The 15,076-nt window shown below is 43.9% G+C and overlaps 1 pseudogene; it reads right to left on the bottom strand.

The window, feature by feature from the left end:
- Positions 1-13,420: 13,420 nt before the first annotated feature.
- On the bottom strand, positions 13,421-14,457 carry LOC147702699 (28S ribosomal RNA; annotated as a pseudogene).
- Positions 14,458-15,076: the final 619 nt, after the last annotated feature.

The following is a 15,076-nucleotide window of genomic DNA, read 5'->3' as shown; positions in this document are numbered from 1 at the left end:
GCCGGGAGTGCTCATCTGGAGAGCTGCAAGTGAGTGCCGCTCGAGGCTGCTTACATTGTTTGTTTATCTTTGGCCAATTCCCCAACTGTAGGGACGTGCAATCTGAAGCCGCACGGACATTGCTGCGTATATCCTTTGCCCTTGCTTGCTGACCCAGGATCATCAAATCGGACCATTTACCGGGCGTGTAGCGGGACTGCGAGGACCAGGGGGCCAAGCGACACCTTCACCGGCCGCACCTGGGTCCTCTTCCCGCCCCGCCCACATGCGGCCACGCCTACTGAAAAGTATAAAATCAGTCTTCCACCCCCGCACCGCGGGATGCGCGCGGGCGAAGCCGGGCCAAGGGCGGGCCCGTTTCAGCCCGTTTCAGCCCATTCCAGACCGAGCAAGACCGGACCAGGCCACCCCTCTTGCGTGTTATATTCTGAGGACCTATAAACTGTATGTACTGTAAATTGTCCTATTGACTACGAGAGCCTGTGTTCTATTGCTGAGTCAGTGCAAATAGGATGGCCACTCGTGAAACCAGGAGTAAGGCAGCAAAGGGGGGGGGGGACAGCTAACAGGTACTCTTGACAACTTCATCACTAGAGCCAATTCCGTATTAGACCAAGGTATAATTCTGATGGAAAAAAGAGTATCACTGGACTTAGCTGCAGCTAGAAGAATGTCACAGGACCCTACAATGACCAAAAGGTCACCTTTGGGTCAGATAGCATCTGCCAGAACCCCAGAACATACTGACCGCTTAGCCCCTAATGTATTAGTTGTAGATGTGCACCACACCCCTAACTCACACCTTGAGTCTTCTACTATTGCTGAAATACCAATGCATCAACTCAAGGACCCTATAATACTTCCATGGCCAGTTGCTGGGGATGTAGATTCAATTGAAACTACGGAGCGGGAGGGACAGGAAGATGATGTCTCCAAAAGACAATTACGTGGGAGACGGGAGGGTGCTATATCCAAACGGAAACGCCCGACCGCGCTTGCACCTGCTGATAATAACAGCAAAAAAGCAAAGGTTACAAAAGCGCAGGAGAACAGGGATATAGCAAACAAAAAGGGGGAGTCGACAGGAGCATCACGACAGGCTGTACCAAGTGGGAGTAATGAGGTTGATGTTCATTCCATCATCAATCTAGATATAATAGAAGAAAATGAGGACCCCCCAATTAGAAATGAGCGGAGAGATAGTAGAGCTGGGTCGATAGTCGAAGGATCCCCAATCCTGTTAAAAAATATGGGGGACATTATAAAAAAACTCCTGAGCCCATTGGAAAAGAGACTGACACGGATAGAAAATCAGCTACTGGAGGTAGAAAAAAGCATTATAACATTGGCAAGCCTTAGTATAGTTGGCTTACCCTCGAAACCCTCCGAGGGCACTGCACCAATAGTACCAATAGCACCAGCACCTGATAGAAATAACAAGTTCAGGTGTATTCTTATTTTGATTAGTACACTGAATAACACTACTGTGGAAAAACTAGCAAACCCTGATACACTAGTCAAAGAAAACCAAACACTGAACAATAAGATCCACAAAACCAACCAGCATGATCAGAAAGGGCATATGTTTGAGAAAAAGCGTAGGGGAGGCTATATCAATCTCCCACCAAACGTTAGCCCCTATGTAATTGTTCTGGCAGGGGTCCCCGAGCTAGGTACCCAACATGAGGAAACCTTTTGGTCCCTCAAAAATAAAGTATCCCATTGGTTAAATGAAAATAGACCCCTCCCTACTCATATAAAGAGTACAATTTTGATGGTACGAAGGGTCCCCTGGATAGGGCCCACAAGAAAAACAGTAAGTGGTAACTGTGTGGTAATTAACTTTGAAGACCCACGAACTGTGCAGTATATATGCCTGTGGGATTCCCAAGGAGGGAACTCCGTAATTGAAACTAGGCCTCTTGCGTTTTTTTAATCCTCCCAGGATGTGTCCGGAAGGTGGAGGTAGTTGGACTAGGGTCAATTATCATGCTCGGGGTATGACTTGTGAGAGGGACATGATTAACCCAAATCAATGGGCAGGGGCACCAATTTATAATAGATTCAGCTGTTTAGACGCAGTTGATTGACTGAAGCTAGTCACGAGCTGTGCATCCAGTATTGAAGGTAAATCATACACGGCGAGCCCTATGCCCAATTTTGTCCAAGGGAAAGGATATATAGAAGTCCCTAGTACCCTGAACAGCGAAGGTGAAGCCATGATAGTTAGCGACCAAGGGAATGGATCACAGGACCCACCCATACACGTAACAGGGCATCCAAACTGTATGTCTACACAGGAAGAGCTAATGGAATCCCTAGAGGAACAGAATCCGCTGGGAGAGCTCCCTATGAGAAACACAATCCCAGATATTAGGACACCCAATTTGAGACTGTTACCCACCAGAAGTAGTAACGATGGGACCTTGAAACTAATATCATGGAACATAGCCGGTGTAACAAAGAATTTGAGGGATCCTGATTGGGCCAAGTACATTGATTCTGCTGATTTTTGCCTTCTGCAAGAATCATGGCCACTGGATACGCCACATAGGGTAGGCTACAAGTCTTTTGGTACTGGTGCCATTCCTTCAGCAAGGGGAAGACCATCAGGCGGTCTAATAACTTGGGTTAAAGTAACGTTGAAGATTAAGGTAGAAATTATAAACACTAGCTCATTGGACATACTGGCATTAAAAATCACAACCAGTGAGGGCAATTCACTTTATTTAATTAATGTCTATAATAGACCTATTCCAGCATATAAAGAATCATTAACCCTGACAAAGCTGGATTCCTTTCTAAGTAGATTAGTCAATGAAGAGGTGATCATTATAGCTGGTGATTTAAATTGTAATTATGAACCAATCCCGGGGCTTAGTGGTGTTTTTGATGAAGAAGACCATACATATAACATCCCCCTGTTGGATAACAATGATCCCGTCCCTTCCCGAGAGGGACCAACAGGGGACAACAGAACAACAGTGGCGACTGGGACGCCAATCGAGGCCGTGGCCAGAAACAAGTCAGATTCAACCAGGAGGAGCATGGAGAGGGGTCGACTCGCCGCAAAAACTACAAGTGGTGAAGGAAAGTCCCGTGGTCAATCAATCCAACTATACATTGACTGAGAATGAAGTAACAGTGCTCAATAGAGGCTTATCATATGTTCCTACGGCTGTTCCTAATGTATTTAATATCAAAACTGAATTGTCCAAATTCTTTCGGAAAGTAAGATTAAGATATCACTTTCGTATGTCTCCGTACTTGAGTTCCAAATCACACACAGGATTAAGGATTCCTTCGAGCTACGTTCCACCAGCCCACATGATGACTAAAAGAATTGTAGCATACGAATCCGTAGTAACGAGAGATGTAGAAACTCTACTTTCAAAGAAGAAATACACTAAATTCAACATCAGTCGTAACGAAAAACTTGCTCTACAGAGCCTGAGAGATAACAAAAATGTTGTCATAAAACCGTCCGACAAAGGCAGTGCCATTGTGATTCAAGACGTCTGCAAATATAAAGCTGAGGTGATGAAACAACTAAATGACGGTGTAAGTTACAGGAAACTCCCAGGTGATCCCACTCAAGAAATGGCATCTGAAATAATGTGTGTGACCAGAGAAGGATTGGACCAAGGCTTCCTATCAGAGCAAGAATTTCAATACCTCAATCAAAAGAATCCCCGGACCCCCACCATTTACACATTACCAAAGATTCACAAAGACATGATAAACCCCCCAGGATGCCCCATAGTCTCTGGGTGTGGGTCTTTATTAGAGCCGCTGTGTCGTTATATAGATTTCATTTTGAAACCCATCGCGGAAACAACTGAGACATATTTACGAGACACTACACATACTATTACTATTGTAGATGGCTTGCCATTTGACCCAACCAGTCAACTATTGGTAACCAGTGACATTGTTTCACTCTATACGAACATTCCCCAAGAAGAAGCTATTGAAGTGATCACTATGGTACTTGACCAAAGAACAGCTCCTGTTTATGTACCCACCCAATTCATCATCCTACTGCTAAAGATCGCTATGATGCGAATTTTTTTTTTTCCAAAATGACTTTTACATCCAGACAAAAGGAGTCGCCATGGGGGCGGCATTTGCCCCGAATCTAGCGATTATTTTTATGGCCACATATGAGCGACATTTTGTATTGAACAACGGGAGCCCTTACAGATCTATGATAAAAACATGGATGCGTTACATAGACGACATCATCATGATTTGGGAAGGTGACCAGTCTGAACTTACCGGATTTCACACATGGCTTAATGCTAGGCCTCCAGACATCCAATTTACTTTGGAATCTAGCCCTTCCACCATAAATTTCCTGGATTTAATCATCTATGTACAAGAAGATAAGTTGTGCACTACGCTCTAAAGGAAACCAGCCGAGAGAAATTCCCTTTTGCTCCAGCCACCCCCCCAGGGCGTTACGGGATAATTTGCCCTTTGGGCAATTTTTGCGCATAAGGCGTAATTGTACATTGAAAGAGAACTATATGGCTGAGTCTGAAGAACTAATCCAACGCCTGACAGACCGAGGATATCCGAAGCGGATGGTAAAACAAGCAAGAAAACGAGCATGGTTTTGCCCCCGCGAATCTCTCCTACAAGGGAATACAAGAGATACATCTGAATTAGACCGCTTAATTTGTGTGACGACTTTCTCTACAAAGAGTAATGACATAAAAAAAGTTGTACACAAATATTGGAATTTGATCAGTGAAGATGTGGGAATGAAAAACCCGCCCATGCATTCGTTTAAAAAGGAGGTGCAGGTTGCTTCAAGGAAAGCTTGGGAGGAGGAAAATTGGGCGGACATGCTGGCAGCTGTAAAGGCTAAAGATAATAGAGGCTACTGGAGGCTAGTGGCAAATGGGAACCATGAGGGAAGAATTGTAAAAGATGTTTAACCCACGTCATTTCATCAAGGTAATCACTTTACTACTCTTTATAAGAAATACAATGAATTTTCCCATGTAACCAGCAAGGAGGTTTTACAGGTCACACCTTCGGGCGTTAGCATGAACTTTACTTTAGAGGAAACGGAGGCGGCCATTAATTCTGTGAAAAATGGTAAAGCACCTGGATTAGATAAAATCCTGGGGGACTTCTACAAGCATGATCTAAAGGTCTGGGCATCTTACATTAATCACCTGTGTAACACGTTGTCTTGTAGTGTAGACTTCCCTGAAAGCTGGAGAGGAGCCGAAATTGTTTTAATTATTAAAAAGGGTGACCAGTCGGAACCTTCAAACTACCGACCAATTAGCCTAATGGATATCCTTCAGAAAATCTATTCTAGGCACATTTTAACTCGTGTTAACTTGTTGTTGGAAGACCATTCGGTTCTCACAAAGTTCCAAGCTGGGTTTAGGAACAAAGTGAGCACCATTGACCACGTTTTTAGACTTTGCTGCCTTTATTGGAAATATGTCCAGATTGAAAAGGTACATTTATATGTCGCCTTTGTTGATCTCAGGGCAGCCTTCGATCTAGTGCCACGAGATCTTTTATGGATGTCTCTCCATAAGGCAGGACTTCCAGATTGTCTGTTGACACAGATTATTGGATTACATGCTAATAATTTCGCTAAAGTAAGATGGGGCCCAAATGGGGAATTGACTCAGAATATACCCATTGAGCGTGGGGTCCGCCAAGGCTGTGTTTTGGCCCCCACCTTATTTTTCATTTATGTGAATGATATTCCTGCTCATTTGGAGGTTTGTAAAAACGACTCTCCAAAACTAAATGGGGAAAGGGTATCCGCGTTACTATTTGCGGATGATACCATTTTAATTTCCCAAACCAAGAAAGGCTTACAGGCATTACTGCATTCATTTAGTGAATATTGTAATAAGAAAGACTTGGAAATTAACGCAAAAAAAACTAAGTGCATGGCATTAAACCCAATCAAACCAGACAAAGGACACTTATCACTAAATGGCCAAAGACTAGAATCTGTTCAAAACTTTTCCTATTTGGGGGTCACAATCGACACTAATCTCACGTGGAGACCCCAAATTGAGAAAAGTAAGCTAATATTCACACAGAACACTATACCCATTTTGAAGAAGCAGGGTGCAAGCACCTATAAAGCTGTTTCTCCAGCACTAGAACTGTTTAAATTCAAAGTTCAATCGGCTGCACTTTATGGTGCTGAGATCTGGGGCCAATGTCAAAGGAAGTGTTTTTGATATCTGAAAACAAATTTATGAGAAGTCTCGTAAGGGTTCCAAAAGGCACCCCCCTAGTACCATTACAGTTGGATTTAAATGTCAGCATTAATGGTCGGATAATGGTGTAGTGGTCAGTTCTTCTATGTGTAAGACTTTGGCTAACACCAGAATTGCTTGACTACAAAAATGGAATAAAAGAGATAATGGGTATGGATGGATCGAACTCGAATGTGTGGCTAAAACATCTTAAGCTGTGGTTAATCAGAATTGGCTTATCACAATTTTGGGAGAATCCTGAAAGTTTGCCCCATAATTAAAAAAAATGGTGAAAATGGCCTTTTGGGACTTTATAATTAACCAAATGACCAATGGAAATAGTGGTGGGACCCTAGTAAATAACTTTCTCAGGTTCAAGGATGAACCATTTTTTGAGAATTTTGTAGATGAAATTGAGCCCCCGCTAGCAAAAACCCTTTTTTTGAAATTCAGATATGGTAATCTTGTGACCAATTCTACCATGGCACGTTGGTCTAGAAGGGGTAATGTTGATGAGGACCATACAACTAGTGAAATATGTTCTATGTGTGAGGGTAATCACAAGGAGGATGACCAGCATATCCTATTCTTCTGTCCAGCATATTTGGCCAGAAGGAAGTGGATTAAACCTCTGTGTAACCTGTTGGGAATAAGGTCATGCACGACGGCACTGAGAATGATCAAATCTGATACAACGTGAGTAATTGTATTTAGTGTCAGTCGTTTTTTGCACTCAATTTACATTGTGCGAAAGAAAAAAGGTATAAAGCTATAAGATCCAAATCATCAACCACTTGTTCGCTCATTTTAGCTGCTTTATGGTGTAAATGTATGTTTTAAAACTGTATATTTCTCGGCTCCGTTCCTCACTGCTTTTAAAGCTAGAGATGTACTACCTTTCACATTTGTATCTTTATTAATCCATATTGCTTTTAATGGTATACCAATCAATTGTCCTAACCAGGGGATTTATTGTTTTTATTTTATGAAATGTATATGATGTAAATCTTTTATGGCAAAGTTTGCCGAAATAAAGATCAATTGAATTGAATTGAATTGAATCAATAATTTGTTCCAATTACAGAAATACATAGGTGTCTTTCATCCTGATTTTTCACTGTATATATATTTACCCAAATGAATTGCTATATACCCGGTACAGAATAAAAAACCATTGCAAGACACTGCTCAGTTATTGGCTCTGGGTTTGTCGGGTTCTTGGTGAACCTACAAGTCCTAGATATATCCCCACAACCAGAATGGTTCAGCAGATGTAACGGTATATTGGTTTTAAACAGATGTCATAATTAGAAGAAGTTACAGGTGAAAACGTTGGCACAAATGGCTGTTTTTTGAAATAATTTCCAATTTTTTCAACATTCGACTGTTAGTTTCCATAAAGAAGCCTTGAATGATCTACACAAATGACCCCTTGCTGAATTCAGAATGTTGTCTACATTTTCTAAAATGTATAGCTTTCCAGGATCCATTATTGCTTTCATACCCATACCCATTTCTACCATTAACTGGAAGAAGGTTGAACACCAAAAATACCACAAACAGGATATGTCCCAGTAAAATGCCAAAACTGTGTAAAAAATGTTGGGCTTCTGACAAGTCTGTCAGTCCCTTAAATCTGGGAAAATGGTTATTGCAGCCCCAAAAACCCTTAGTCTGTTGATGCCATTTGCAGGGTAAAAAACACTTTCATTTACAGCACTTTTTTCCTATTTTTCCCCCCCCAAAAACTAAATTTAGCTGTATTTTGGGTAATTTCTGGGTTCCCTCTAGCGGAATACACAAACCCTGGGTACCTCTAGAATCCCTAAGATGTTGTTAGAAATGGAAGCATATTTAGCATGGATACCTTATGTGGTCAAAAAGTTATAGGGGCCTAAGAGCAAATTATCCCAAATAGCCAAAAAAGGCTTAGCACTATTACTATTAACAACCAATAATTAAAATGGATTTAATACCCACCCTTTACCCTTGTAAAAACACACACAAAAAAATTACCCAAAATAAATATCAAATTAATTAATATTTAGTTAATTAATGTTAATAAACACAAATTACTTCCCACCCTTTAATCCTAAAAATACCACCACAACACACAGCTAAAATTGATTACACAATTACCTTAATTATTGACCAATTAATTAAAATTAACAACCAATTAATTCATCAATTAAAAATAAATTGTTCTCACAAGTCCTGGAGGTCTCCGTGCTTCCAGAGCCACGTCGCTGTCTTCTTAATGTGTGGGAACCAACTGACCTGCCCCGACATGGCCGCCTCTGGGTGACGATTGGTATGATGATGGCTAAGAGGGACATCGCGCAGCGCTGGGGGGTGGCAGATCTACCGAGGGCCTCACAATGGTGTGTGAATATGGATAGGGCCATGGTCACGGAGCGGGCGGTGTATTTTTCCAGGGGGTGCCCGGCAAAGTGGAACAAAGTTTGGTCCCCATGGAATGTTTACCGGGGTGAGATTTGTGAGCCACTCCCCGAAGGGGACACGCTAGAATCGGATGAGGAAGAGTGAACGTGAGGGGAGGGCATGATGGTGGGGGGGGGGCTACACTGGGAGGAGGCGGTATAACGGAATGGGGCGATTGCTTGGTATCTACCAAGAAGTGCAAAGCACTATCGGAATAGACTCAGGAGCACACTCCCACCTAACTGGCATTAAGTTTCCTGTGTCGATGGCAACGTGTTTTCCCGAAGTTTGAATGTTTTCCTTTTTCTTAGGTATAAAACAGAAAATGAAAACCTCATAATTTGGCATGGACCATTTGCGATTCCTTCTCCACAATTTCCTTTTGGAGCCTCATCCTTAGGTCCTTACGACCGCATGTACTGTATTAATGCATATTTATTTGCCTATGCACTTTCTTAGCGGCCGGCCCGGTTGGGTTGTAGGCGACGAGCTGTGTATTACTCTGTGAAGGCTCAAATAAAGGTTTTCAAAAAAAAAAAAAAAATAAATAAATTGTTCTCCAGCCTTCCCACCATTTACACCTATAAAAACAACACACACCTAAACTTAAGTTTGGTAATTGTGTAATTAATTACAAATTAATAATTGGTAGATAATTAATTTTAATTAATTAATTAATCATAAATTACTTTACACATTTAACACTATAACATCTCAGTTGAACACATATGAATAATTAAAAATGAATCAATACATTAATTTAATTATATTCAATTTCCAGCCCGTTCCCCTATAAACCCACAAACCGCTACGGAACTAAAAACGCAAAATTCAAATAAAAAAATTCATAAATGTAATATAATTACACCCTATTTCCCTATATACCCACAACAAAACTAAAAGCGCAAAATTCAAATTACATTTTTGGAATTAATTGTTTTTTTAACACATATATTAAAACATGTATTTTATTGTATAAGAATTGTTTGTATTTTTAATATATCACATACATATAAAATATATACTAAACTACATAATAATAAACAATATTTTCAACAACTATATTTTTGCAAACGATATTAAACCTTTCAATATTTTTAAAATCAATATTACTTACCTTAAGTCGATATTCTTGACTACGATATTTTTGCTGTCAATATTTCTGACCCATGATATTAACCCCTTGTATGCGGATGACGAACCCCAGCCGTCATGCACTACGGTGCTCGTGTGCTGATGACGGCTGGGGTTCGTCATGGCCCGCCCCTGTTCATTTGTTTACCGCACAGCGGCGGAAACGGGCCAGCAGCGAAGGGGTTAATAGCTCAATATTTGTGCAACTCAATATTTTGTCCTCAATATTCTGTCAATATTCTGTCTCTGCATTGTTTCGGAGCCTGTGTCTGTAGTTTTAAAGGACCTCTGAAGTGCGTGGCGTAATCAATGCGGCAGACCCACTGGTAGCATTTAATTTACTCATAAGTCCCTAGTAGAGTGTACTACATGTGCCTAGGGCCTGTAAATTAAACATGCCAATTGTGTAGATGTCTAAACATAGTAACATTAAGTGCACACCCGCACGTATCTTCACGTCTAAAATAAAAAGATCTCCTCCAAAGAGCTCTCTTGTGGGCCCGGGGGGCACTGCAGGGCTGGCCCCATGAGAAGCAAAAGCCTGATGATGAAGCATAACACCAACATGGGTGTGTTAGGGCAACACTTCCTAATAAAGAAGACCCCGTCACTTTACATACTCCAACCTTTCACATTCTATATAGGGAAAGCCACCCCCTTTTGTTCAGGTTAACTATTACAAACATTAGAGATTCACTTTAGTATATATCACATGTTCAAAAAAACCTAACCACACTTTTGCCCGCTAGCTTATGCAGAGAAAGGGTACTATTCTCAACATCCACTGTGACAAGTAGTACGTGGGTCCTCCCATCCACCTACAGGAACACATCCTGAGTGTGAATGCAGTCAAGAGGTCTGGATTTGTGTTTCACTGGGTCTTTTTCTCATCTTTCATCTTTCAGACATTGTTGTTTGCAAATCGTTCCATTCCCCAGCAATAGGGTATTTACGTAATCCTCTGGCCTCTTCCCCACAGAGTGCCATGCTCTCACTGGTCAGAAATAAATGCACCACTACGACCAATTGCTTCGTATGCGGATCTAAAATGGATTTCTAGGCCATCTTTATGGGCTGTTTCGCCATTATCAATAAGAGGTCAGCAAAACTTTGTCATTGCCCTACCTTGTTTAGGACAGGAATAAAAACCTATGAGACACGCCTCAGGGGTTGTACACGTATCTCAAATAGTCACCCAATCCCGCAGAGCCTGGACCTCATGCCAGAACTGGACCACTCCAGAGCATCTCCACATTAACTGAAAAAATTGAGCTCTTTCTGCATGGCAGCTATGACATCAAACCACGCCACTTGGCTGTGGCTTACTTATCACACGGGGGAACATATAAGCACTATGTGTCTCATAGCACTGGATCTGCTGCAGCATAGCATTTCTTGAATCTTTCTTGGGATACTCGAGAAATCGGTCCCAGTATTTGAACTTACTCTGAGGCAGACCTCGGTCCCCCCATTAGCAACAGAGTCTGGTTAAGGGGGTATAGTATAACAACTGTATGACCCTGTATAGCCACGTGATCAGGCGTCTCCCCATGCCCATACTTAAAAGGCACTGCATATAACAATTGGATGATTACTAGCTCGGAGCCCCAATCCTAAGTGTGCGCATCTGTGCCAGAAAAGTCTGTAAGCCAATAAAGAACTAGGGAAAGACCAATATTTGTCAGTAAAGATTCTAAAGTTTTTAAAACTTAATTCTCAAAATGATCTCCCACATAGTAAGCCCAGCCCACTGCCAGTGGATCATTGTTCTGTCATCGCAATTCGGTTCACTGTACTAAGTAGTCGACACAGGAATGATGTGTAGCTACTTTATTTGACAGACCTGTACCATGGCAATAGTCTGATCTCCGCTCAACTGCCTCCCAGCATTCCCAACATTCCCCACGCAACAACAGAATTGGAACCTATATCAAACCATAATATACACAGACACGAGACCAAACAAAAGCCCACAACACTCACCTGCCAACAATAAGGCAAGCTGTAAATTGGTGCCATCTTTCACCCGCTGTAAAGCCCACCAATAGCAACATCGTGGCACTCATTGGAGACAGGCAATGGTGTTCTCTTGTTGTTTAGGCCATAAAATACAACTGGCGAAATGTGACCTTCTAAACTGCTGCCACTCTATTCTGAGGTTATCTAGGTTTCTCTGCGTCATTTAGCTCAAAAGCCATTGTATCTGAGCAACTAGATAGTATAACTCGAAATCCAGGGCACTTCTGTCAGTGGCCATACTTCTACAACTCCACTGAAGATTAAGAGTAAAGGCACAGATACCTTACTCCTTGTGTACCTTGTCTAACCTTTAAAATATGTTAATGCTGCATGGACGTAGGCTGTATCATACACCACCTTTCGGCTTGCTGCCTGTAAAATGAAACCACCCTTGTGCGACTTTTGTATGGTTGATGCAGCCTCCCTATATATTTCTTTCTAGTATATAAGTGGGGGTGTTGTGCCGGGTATAGGGGAGGGCAGAGAACTCTGCTCCACCAGCGGAGCGGAATAAGCCAGCCAGCCACCCCCTTCCCCTGTCCCTGCTTCTGAACCCATCCAGGTCGGGTGAGCCTGCCCTGGCCCTGATGAACTCCCGTCCCCAGGGCTCGAACCCTCGGGTGGCTTGCAGGATTGGGGGGCTCCCGCATCCCGGGGCCCGCCGGACGGAGCTCAAGCCCCGGTCCCAGCTTCTGAACCCTTGCCAGTCTGTGGAGAACCTCCCCAGGCCCCTGTGGACCCCTGTCCCAGCACCCGGACCCTCGGCTGTCTTGAAGGATGGGGGGCTCCCAAACCCCGAGGCCGGCCAGTCGGCGCTCAAGCCCCAGGCCCGGTCCCAGCTTCCAAACCCTAGTCAGGCCCGAGAGAGCCTTCCCGGGCCCTGATGGACCTCCTGTCCCCAGAGCCCTGACCCTTGGCTAGAAACCAAGAAGGGTTAAGCCCAGGCCACATCCTCTCCCTGCCGGCCTGCCCAGAGAGTCCATTTTTCTTGACTATTAAGCCCCCACGTAGTGGGTGCTTGCAGAACCCTGGGGAAGGACGAAACTTTGTGAGCCTGGCCAGCAGGCCAGCCATCTGGTCACCAAGCCCACAGGGCCATCTGGTCACCCAGCCCACAGGGTCATCTAGTTACCCAGCCCACAGGGCCATCTGGTCACCCAGCCATGCGACCAGATGGCCCTGAAAGACCCAGTGCCCAGATGGCCTGAAACAGCTGGACCCAGTCGCCCTTGTAGTCCGACAACGGTGAGGGTGGCCAGGCGTTCTGAGGCCACTGTTCCTTTCCCAGGGCTGCTCGCCTCCCTGCTCGACTTGAGTGGGAGCAGTGGGAAGGGGGGCCCTGGCAGGCCCAGGCCATCTGGACACCCAGCTGACAAGCGAGTGATGGTGGCACCCATCCCAGCCCCACAGTGGGGCAGGGACTAGAGGGGGAGACCCCCGAGCCAGAGGGCACATGGTAGAGGCGGCCTCCTGCAGGCCCACGTCGCCCCTCTCCCTCTGCCGCTGTACAGCGGGAGGAATGAACTCACCCATGGGTGTGGTGGAGGAGGGCATCGGAGGGCGCCCACGCACGGAAAGACAAAAGCTTGGCTCAGAGGATGATTTTCAATAGATGGCAGCAAAGTAGATGCTCTGCTACTTACGAAACTCTGACCCAGAATTAGGTTGTCTACGAATGATTTAGCACTGGGTGCCCCATGAACATGCGGTGCATAGAGGGCGATGGTGGCGCCCCCTTCAGTCCGCACTCCGGTCCCCAAGCAAGCGGCCCTACGCACCGCCCCCGGAAGAGGCCGGCTAGATCAGGCCAACCGAAGGTCCAGAGCACTGCGGTATCATTACGGTTTAGGGGGGATTCTGACTCAGAGGCGTTCAGTCATAATCCCCCAGATGGTATTTTCGCCCCATTGGCTCCTCAGCCAAGCACATACACCAAATGTCTGAACCTGCAGTTCCGCTCGTACTGAGCAGAATTACTATTGCAACAACACATCATCAGTAGGGTAAAACTAACCTGTCTCACGATGGTCTAAACCCAGCTCACCTTCCCTATTAGTGGGTGAGCCATTCATGCTTGCTGAATTCTGCTTCACAATGATAGGATGATGCCAACATCAAAGGATCAAAAAGCGACGTTGCTATGAACGCTTGGCCGTCACAAGCCAGTTATCCCTGTGGTAAGTTTTCTGACACCTCCTGCTTGAAACCCAAAAAGTCAGAAGGATCGTGAGGTCCGGCTTTCACAGTCTATATTCATACTGAAAATCGAGATCAAGGGAGCTTTTGCCCTTCTGCTCCGCAGAAGGTTTCTGTCCTTCCTGAGCTCGCCTTAGGATACCTGTGTTAATGTTTGACAGGTGTACTGCCCCAGTCAAACTCCCCACCTGCCAGTGTCCTCAGAGTAGGTTGCGCCCAGCGGGTGCAAGACACTTAGGGCCAGAAGCGAGAGCCCCACAGGGCTCGCCCCCTTGCCTCATCAGGTAAGTGAAAAAACAATAGGAGTAGTGGTTTTTCACTTGCGGCCCGAGGGCCTCCCACTTATCCAACACCTCTCATGTCTCTTCACAGTGCCAGACTACAGTCTAGCTCAGCGGGGTACTCATTCCCCACTGTTTCTACCAAGCCCGTTCCCTTAGCTGTGGTTTTACTTGATAGTAGGTAGGGACAGTGGGAATCTCGTTCATCCATTCATGCGCGTCACTAATTAGATGACGTGGCATTTGGCTATTTCTGTACCACCTTGCGGTGGCTCATTCTGGGTTATTATGCTGTCCATCACAGTCAAATTGTTTTTTCTTCCAGCAATATAACATTCGTTTGCTCCGAAGTACAGCCACACTGTAAGCTGTCCTCACTGGAACTGAGATCACGTATAGGCCAGAGATAGTACACCCTGCAGTACTATTCCAACAATATAAAATTGTCTAAGAACAGTCCTGTGAAATTAAGTATGATTAGCAAGACACATCAATAATCCATGTAATATTTAGTGATTATGTGTATGTAATTATTTGAGACCTATTCTTCATTCAAGACATTTCAATAATCATGATTTGTATCTAAATTAATATAAGCACACAAGTGTACATCTATAAAAATACACATCTATAAATTGCACATCTAGCTAGAAAATACACATCTATAAAATTTCAGATCTATGAAATCCACATCTATGCTAATTTTTGTGTCCACTATTAACTGTTATGTAACTGTTTAACCACATTTAACTATTAATG

This window comes from Lissotriton vulgaris, chromosome 7 (assembly GCF_964263255.1).
Source record: "Lissotriton vulgaris chromosome 7, aLisVul1.2, whole genome shotgun sequence".
In the NCBI taxonomy this organism is placed as follows: Eukaryota; Metazoa; Chordata; class Amphibia; order Caudata; family Salamandridae; genus Lissotriton; species Lissotriton vulgaris.
This window is presented reverse-complemented; position numbering and strand designations above follow the sequence as displayed.